The sequence below is a fragment of the Sphaeramia orbicularis genome, chromosome 3 (assembly GCF_902148855.1).
Source record: "Sphaeramia orbicularis chromosome 3, fSphaOr1.1, whole genome shotgun sequence".
NCBI lineage: Eukaryota > Metazoa > Chordata > Actinopteri > Kurtiformes > Apogonidae > Sphaeramia > Sphaeramia orbicularis.
In genome coordinates, this window is record NC_043959.1 from 45,693,881 (window position 1) to 45,702,867 (window position 8,987).

At 39.9% G+C, this 8,987-nt stretch overlaps 1 protein-coding gene across 1 annotated transcript in view; it reads left to right on the forward strand.

The window, feature by feature from the left end:
* The window catches only part of mafa (MAF bZIP transcription factor a), a 77,667-nt gene extending 69,007 nt beyond the window's left edge, over positions 1–8,660 (forward strand). The window contains exon 3 of the mRNA XM_030129494.1: positions 203–8,660. The gene's annotated coding sequence lies outside the window, so the exon portion shown is untranslated. The remainder of the gene's footprint in view (positions 1–202) is intronic.
* Positions 8,661–8,987: the final 327 nt, after the last annotated feature.

Sequence of the window (8,987 nt, forward strand, 5' to 3'; positions counted from 1 at the left end):
GACAGAGTTTAGACTAGGTCCGGTATTGCTCTCCATGTTGCCTTCAGTCAGTGTCTCATCATGCACTTTGTGTGTGTGTTGGAAGTACTTGAGCATGTATGAAACTCTGGTGGTCTGAGTCACACTTTAATGACTTTTCCCCCCTTTTCTTTTCTTGTCCAACCCCTCTTCTTCCCATCTCTCTTTCCCCTTCTGTTAACAGACGACTGAACGACTGAGCAGTGACGACATCGGAGCCGTTGACCAGTCGCACGAAGACACCTACAAAGCACAACGTTCAAAAATGACTTCCCTGAAGAAAAGACCTGCTGAAATTCCTCCAGATTCCTTACAGTGAACATCTTTAAAGCCTCGAGCAATTCACGTTACCCTCCCTGATATTTTACCTCCAGCTTTTTTCTAGGAAATACGGAAAATCAATTTAAAAAGAGAGACTCTCCAAAAAATTCATTGGGAGGACTATTTTATCTTCGGTGGGAAGATCACAGATGCATGCTTCTGTAAATAGATCATAATGAAACCCTGTTCTTATTCCTGATATAGGAAACATACCAAGACGTTCTCAGCATCTCATACACCTTCTTGACTGTGGATAGAGTACTCATGGTTAACTATTTTCCATGTAAACCCAGTCTTCTTCTTCTTACCTCCCCAAAGACTATGTAATTATCAGTTTTAAAATATCATTTCTCTTCTCTCTGGAGTTCTTTGGACGATAAAAATTGTACTTCCTCATCTTCTTCTTACTCTCTTTGCATAACAGCCTAGTCTTCCTCTCCAGTATCCACTCTAGTTCATGTAAATAGAGATGAATGAAGACAACAGCATGGAACAGACAATAGTGTATATTTACCACCTCACCGATACATCACAAAGCTCAATATTGTGGATATTTCAAGATGTTTCCACCAAGTTTTAAATACTTGAACTTGTTTTCTGATAGCTAAAGACATAGACCCAGATATCTAAACATCTGTCCCTACGTATTTGAGTAGAAGCATAAAGAAGCATTAGCTATAGGTGATGCTGTTGTTTGACTTCCTGACAGTGATTTTTTTGTATTATGACTCAATCTGCCAGGAAATGGTCAAACTAAAAAGGACAAGCAGGCATTTCACACAAGCCATTAGCTGGACTTGGCAAGTTTTTTATTTATTGATATATTATTTATAAATGTCATTTTATTTTAGATTATTATTTACACTTTTCTCCCAGTATATACCTTTTTTTTTTTTTTTTCCCGGTTGTAATATCTGCCCTCCACAGCCTCTTATGAGGGATGCAACTAAAAAGCAGCTGAGTTATTATTTACATGGTTTAAACATTGCTCCGATCCTGAGCCAACATGCGGGGAGAAGAACACCTCAGTGACTGCAATGTAGACATGAAGGCTCTGACCTCCGTCTTCTACTGACTATGAAGAAAACCAAATGGACTCATAGATAATATGCCAAGCCAATGAACAGACAACCGGAAAGGTTATCCCTCAGTGGTGAAGACAGAAAACCTTTGCATGGACAACAGGGGAAATGAAACCTTGTTGAACACCTCACCTCCACTGTTGTGCATCCTCTACCTCTCAGTGTGTGCTGTGCATCAAGGAATTCATGACTTTTCTGTGACCCCTCTACTGTCCCTGCAGCCCACTGCTCCGCTGCATGTCCCCAGAGTCTCATGAGGAGAGTGTTACTCCGTGATGAATGCTACTGATGGATGCACATGGCAATGGGGAAAATAAACGCTTGCTCACTTTGACACAAACAAAATCACACATCCAAGCACATACACACAGATGCACAATCATACACGGCTTCACTCAGATATGTTGCTGTATATATATGTACAGTATATCCACTATGTATAGTCTCAGATGCTGTACTTTGCATGTTGACTTGTAGATGGAACGTGACCATTATTCATAGAAGAGGATGTGCAGGTAGGCCTAGTCACTCAACTGACTCTCTAAACCAATGCAAGCTCTTTGTCAGCTCTTTAGTTTGCTTTTTAGTAAATATTAAGTGACATGAGTGAAATACCTTCACCTCTTCAGTCTTATTCTTAAAGGTCCTCTTCAGCCAAACAGCAGTGCTGGTAGGTTTTAAACTCTTTGAAGAAACATATAACCTCACCTTTGATGTTAGACAGAACCTGGCCATAGTCAGCGCTGGTAGGAGGAGGAGGGGCGAAGGCGAACTGGGGCACTCCAATTAAATGGCAGCACACAAAGTGGCATGGGGCATCCTGCCAGCAACTGTCTATTCATCCTATGTCAAAGGGATTTGCACATCTCAGTGAGTCAACGCATTGCCAGAAAAGTCCAAGAGAGATCAGGCTAGATTGGAGAGAAATGATTGGCGAGAGAAAAAAAAAGGATATTTTGCCCAAAGTTTAAGCGCATACTGACCTCAAGTGAGCAAATTTTCCCAATTGCCGTCCACCTATAGAACACACTTTCCAGATCGACAGCTTCTTCTGAGAGGATTCATCACCCCTTGACCTTAAACAGCAACAGCATCAGGCAGCTCTTTGGGCCGTAATGACCTCACGTCCTGTCTGAGGTTAACTCTGTGTTAATGAGCATGGCCCTCAGCTCAACCAGATGTTCAGCCTTGTGGTTAAAGACCTGTTCTATCCTGCTGATACTTTAATTCTTGCCCACTATGGCTGGACATGACTACACTTCACCAAATGAAAGATAATACTGAATAGGAATTAGCTTTAAGCCCTTGATGACAGTCATGTTTCATGTTGTACCAAAAATCACAATCTAATCAGTGAGGCCCATATTTAGACTTTAAGTGACTTTATATTTAGAATCCCTGTTTTTTTAAGCACCCTTGCGACGCCAATTTACTGTATAGAAAATCTACTTAATTCATATACTGTTAGAGTACACTGAATCACATACTGTTAGGGTATTTACAGTCAGCATATAAACAAACATGAAATTAAGGCTTACGTCTTAGCAGTGAGTTTTTTTTTCTTTTTTTTTTAAGTAGAAGATTTAAAGGAAAGGATGAAGATGTCACTCAAAACTGAGCAGTTGTATGCGGTATGAAAGAAGACATTGAGCAAGCACTGATCTTCTCTGAGCCTTAAGGCTTTCCACTTTCTTAGAAGTGAAACAAAGCCATATTTCTGCACAGCTGTAGGCAACGTGTGGCAGACCGATTTGTTTTTCTCAGATTTTATATACTGTGTTACTCTGCCCTGATAGGCAGCATGTGGACTTGCATCTGGCAATGACCCTGACTACAATCAGGAAACCTGCGTAGAAGTCCACCTTCATATACAAAGTGTATGCCAGTGCACACAAACACACAGAGGCCCATCCCTTCTCTTTTTTTCTCTATCACACACACACACGCCATGCTAATCTAAACAGCAAGGCTGTATGTAAACAGATCGTCGACATAATGGGATTGTTCAGTGTGCAAACAATAAGCTGTTAGAGTAATCACAGGTCAAAGATATATTACCCAGAGGGCCACGCTGTAGGTATATTAACATGATGGATATGTGGTAGAGAGGAGGGGGCAGGGATATGAAGGATATAGAGCTATACTGATTCAGATTTACCCCCTATTGGGCCCCGTCCGCTGCCTTTCTCTGTTCAACCTCCCTAATATGGGCCCCTCTTAATCAGCCGTCCTCCCTCTCTTCTTGCTCTCTCCCTCATTCACACACCTCTTTCTTACACTCTCAGTCCTTTCCTTTCCGTTTCATCCCTCTAAGACCTCATCCTTCCTTTTCTAATTTCATTGCCTCTATCCTCCCCATTTCCCTCTTGGTCAGAATAGATATAATCTGCTTTCCCCAAAATGATCCATCCATTTCTTTGGTGGGTTTAAGAACAGGATAAAGTAGCTCTGCGATCATGTTTTTGGATTAACCGTGATTTTAGACCACTGACATGTATTATCAGGGCTTTTATCTAACACAGAGTGGAACAGAAAAACATGTGTAGCATTCCTTTAGATATAGTATATTAAGTTATATTTATATGTCTAAGAATTGGTTTCAATAGTGACCTTGTGAATGAAGATGAAACATACCTCATGCCCAGTAATCACCACTTAACTAAGCTAAGAGTATGGTGCATATGTGCTTCAAAGAGAGGCGGCGTACGAGTGGTATGTCAGTCAAGATAAATCTTGTGTGGCTTACTCCATTGCACATCTAGCTTATTAACTTATCTCCACTTTATTTGATTACCATCTAACCCATTCTCTCAACTGGTTAATAAGTCTATGTCCTCCTGACTAAACACTCCATTAGTGTCATCACCGGCAAGCTTGTGTGTACTGCAGACGTCAGTGGGCCATTGGAGCAGATACACATTGAGGCCAAGTGACAAAGTAAACACTGGGCTGAACACTGGGGAGGAAAACAACCTGTAAGACAGATGATAGGTACAAAGGTCTGATGATGACAGTAATAGCAAACCATTTTTCTCATGCACTTGTAGCTGTAGAGGTGGGTTTTGTATGTACAGCCCATAAACACTATGCACTCTGGGAGATTAACATGTTAAATTTAACCCTGACTTAACTGGTGAGAAAATAACACATTTATTTTTTACCAGGGAAAAAATGGGATTCACTTCTGTTGCCTATGCAGGGAAACATTTACAAATGCACAAATTCAAGCCGTTTTCCTTTCTCTGTCCACACTCCACACACACTAAGACACAGAGCGCCTGTGTGTCTGTGTCTGGTGGGGTGTCGTGATTAACACTGACCTCAAACCAGACGTGGTTGGGGTAGTGGGAGTGGGGTGAAAGGTGAAAGGATTACAGTGAGGCAACCCGGGTCAAATGCTCTGCTCTGACCTCTGGCTCAGATGTACCATCTCATATTTTATGACATATTATGTCTAGTGTACATACCCTCTTTACTACAAGTGCTTTCATGTTTTGGAATTTAGACTAAAATCACAATGTATAAAATGCTTATAATGTAGTACATAAAGCAGCATATTAAGGCAGAGAGGATGAGGGTTAGTCTAATGAACAGACAGTTACATGGGCAGAGGAGACCTCCTTATGTCACGTAGCTAATGACAGGGATGAATAATAGAGCCTTTTAAGCCCTTAGTCCCTCCTCATTCTGGCCGGCACATAAGCTCGTGGTCTGGGTGAGCAGTTAGCATCAAGCCCCTTGCTGAGATGAGATGGGCTCCCAAGAAGATTTGGGGGAATGGAGAGAATCGGATTAACCAAAATGCTTCAATTGGAATAAATGCTCTAGGCTGACCGCAGTGTAATACCACTGATAAATGCTATAAACCAAATCTTTAGCATCTGATAAGATAATGGAGGAAACACATCCTTTTAAGAATGATTAGCTGCGGTGAAAATAGCCGGAACTGGTTGTATAAGAATGCATCCAAGCCCAAGCAGGCTGAGTTGATATAAGCAGTGGAGACTTTTACAAATATCCAAGTTCTCACTATAGAAATAAATAAATGGGGAAATAATAAATCGCCAGAAGCTGTGGACAGGTGGCATTTCAGCCTGCACCGTTTAGCTGTGCAGTGTGGTTTCTGACAGCTTGATTTAGTCTCCTGCACCTGAGCCAGAAAAACGAGAGAAAATTAAGAGAGGAAAAACAGCTAAACTAGATTCCAATTTGCCTGCTTTGAAACAATTGATGAGGCTTATGGAATACACAGAACGGGCCGAGCTTATTTTGATCGCGCAAAGATTATGTGTACTCATTCAGGGTCAGGTGCACAGGGCAGTTAGAGAGGTAATAGTAGATGATTTGATTTACCCTAATGCTGCCATTTGAGTCTGGCACTTTTTTTGGGCAAATCGGTCGTTAGGGTGTAAAATAGAGATTAAAGTGACTCAAGGGGAGATGCTAGGATGCATGCTGGTCTCCCTGCTGTGAACAGGGAGTAATCCCTCAGTTTTAAAGAAGTGAAAAGTTTGTAGAGTCCAGAAAGTTATGCATACATCCCTTCTGGCCCCCCTACAGAGCAGCGAGTGTGAGACAGCAGGGGATAACCATATGCTATCAAAGTGTTCTTCAAAGCTCCCATCTTTAGTCCACTAAATTATACAGTATCATCACATATACCTGACAAAAACAGAAAAAAACATATAATTATGCAGCTCAATGTAAAAAACACATTTTAGCAAGTAAATGAAATGTCGCCTTTATACACTTATTTATTTAATTGTGGGATGACTTTGTTTAAACTTTGTTTAAACAGTGGCCATGTCCCCATAGTGTGGGTCAGCTCATGATTTTGTATTTACATGCTTTTAAAATACTGCTGCTGGTGGACAATTAAAAATTTATGATTCCTATCACAATGAGCCCCTTCACTGTAACCAGAGGTTAATTTGCACTCGCCCCTCATTTCAATTGTACTCTAGTAAATGTCCACATTATTTCCCACATGGGCCGGGATGAGGGGTTTGATTATCCAAAGGTAGGCCTTGGTTGGATCTCTTATTGTCAGAGGGGTCGTAAGCTGCAGTAACAGCTTCTAGGGTCTTATTGCTATGGTGATCAGCCCCTTGCCACTTGGCCTTCGTGACCCCAGTCAGAGATAAGCTTTATGGGAAAGCACATTAACATGCTCCAGCAGTCACCCCCTCCTTTATCAAAGGCAGTTCTGTGAAATCAAGTGTTTATAGACCCCCAGTGAGGCTGTAGTGCTGCTGATTGCCTATATTAGAGGTTGAGTGTAAATGAGCTGGAGGTGGACAAAGGACCTGTGCTAGTGGGAAGGATTGAGTGAGTGAAACTGATGTTATTCTCACTAACTGAGCAATATCTTTAATGACTGCAACACCCCATGAGCAAGTTACCACCCCCAGGATTACAAATATTGTCTGCAGTCTTAATAAATCCATGTCTTCCATTCTTTCTACAAAAAATGACACTCCCGTAATGTAAGAAATTTTAAAATGTGCATAAAGATATGATGTAATATATTTTGCAGTTTTTTGCAGATTTATTATATTCGCATTACGGTGTACTCTGTGTACAAGATTTGTCTTCTAATGTCTATTTCTTTGTGTTTCACTGATGGCATTTTATTATATGATTTTTTTTTTCTTGATTTTTCTGCATATTTTATGTTGAGACGGGCCTTGTCCTGCGGCTTTGAACGAGACATGGCAAAAAAAAAGTGTCAGTAGCGTGTGCCTGCTTACAGCCTGATCACTGGTGAAAGATCCTTTCAGTATGTCTGCAATGATGGATGGTGATAGCCCTGTGTCTTTGTACACATCAGGGGGCTCTACTGTTGTCACTAGATAGATAGAGGGAGCGAGAAAGAGAAAGATGTAGCCGCAGCTTAATGTCCTTCTCTGGTGCTGTGCATGCTCTTTCCTATTTGCTTTTCCCTTCACGGCACGGTTAACATCGTAAATTAACCTTTCCAAGCCCCCTGTGCTCAGAGACTGGTGCGCAGTACAGACAAAGGAAAAAAAATAGATTTGTGTTATGCAATGCGGTAGCACTGGTCAGGGATGTAGCCTGTTACGAATTGAGCTATTCCTTATTCAGTGGTAGGGTATAAAACAAGATACTTTGTTCAGACAAATAACCATTCTATTTTATGTGCATGTCCTGTGTACTCTGCAAATCAGTATAAGGCTGCTTTTTGTTCTCCATTCTAGAAATGTAAATGAAACACATGAAAGAACATGTATTGTAGACCCCTCTCTTCTTAGTTCAAGTCTGTAAATAGGATGTAAATACCAAACAGCTATGCATGCTAATATACAAGCAATTTGTTCAGGTACTTTTGTAATCCAGACTTCTCATATGGCATGTAATGATGAAAAAAAATCAAACATGAAAACATAATAAATTGTGACCTCGGCTATGGTTTGTAAACAATTTCAAAACTGGAAAAATATATGTCTTTGCTGTTAATGTTTTCTTACTGATAACTAATGCATTGGCCTGCCATTTACTACAGTGCTCTGCTCATGTTTCTTGTTTATCTTTTTTATGTTTCATAAGGTAGGGCTGAGGCAAAAAGCACCATAAATCACTGGTTTGTGGAAAAGTTGGGTTGGGGAATAACAGAGTGAGGGAAGAAATGACAGTGTTACTCTTTGTAGTTTTTCATTGCTACTGCATGTTCACATGCATACACTTAATAATTAATTACATATCCTTAGTGTCTAACACAGCCGATAAAATGCCATGATTAAACTGTTTAGCTTAAAAGCACTACAAACTGGCCTGTCCTTTGAGTTTTCTCACCAAAAATAAGTATCACCAGCTTTAAAGTGTGCCATTTTTTATTTAAATGGTATGTTTTTTTCTGATATACAAATGCAATACGACAAACAACGAGGCTGGTGTAACAAGCGATTTTGACTCATTTCAAATGATCCAAATCATGACTGCAAGGGACTTTGAAAACCTTTCTCATTTCTAATATTATGTCCAATAAAAACAATTATCTATGCCAAATTTGCCTCTGCCCTAGCAACTCTAAGCTGACATTTTATGGAGATAGTGAGGGATGAAGTAAGAAGAAAATCTTTTTGAGTTTTAAGAGTGTTTATTTTCGACCATGTTACAACATTAAATCCCAAGGCGCTCATGGTAGATGGAAGTGTCTAATTTTTAACCTGTGCTAAAGATATTTTAAATTTAATAAATAATTATTGTAACAAGAAAGCATTCTGTGTCTTGTCTTGACCTCTTTCAATATTTCAAATGATCTTGTTGCTGAAGCCATTTGGATTTTTTTTTCTTTTTAAGTAGGAAAACCTGTATGAGATCTATAGTAAGTACGCAGGGGTAGGAAATGTATCATGAGATTATTTTTTTAAATCAAATTTTAACATAACCACCATGTTACCAAAAGCATGTCTACATACGTATTGTAGCTGTAATAAAGAAGCAACAGAGTGTGAGTAGATAACTTGAAATAAAGAGCTATTTGTTTTTATTACATACATTAAAGGTTATATTCAGATTCAGACTCAGATTAACTTTATTGATCTC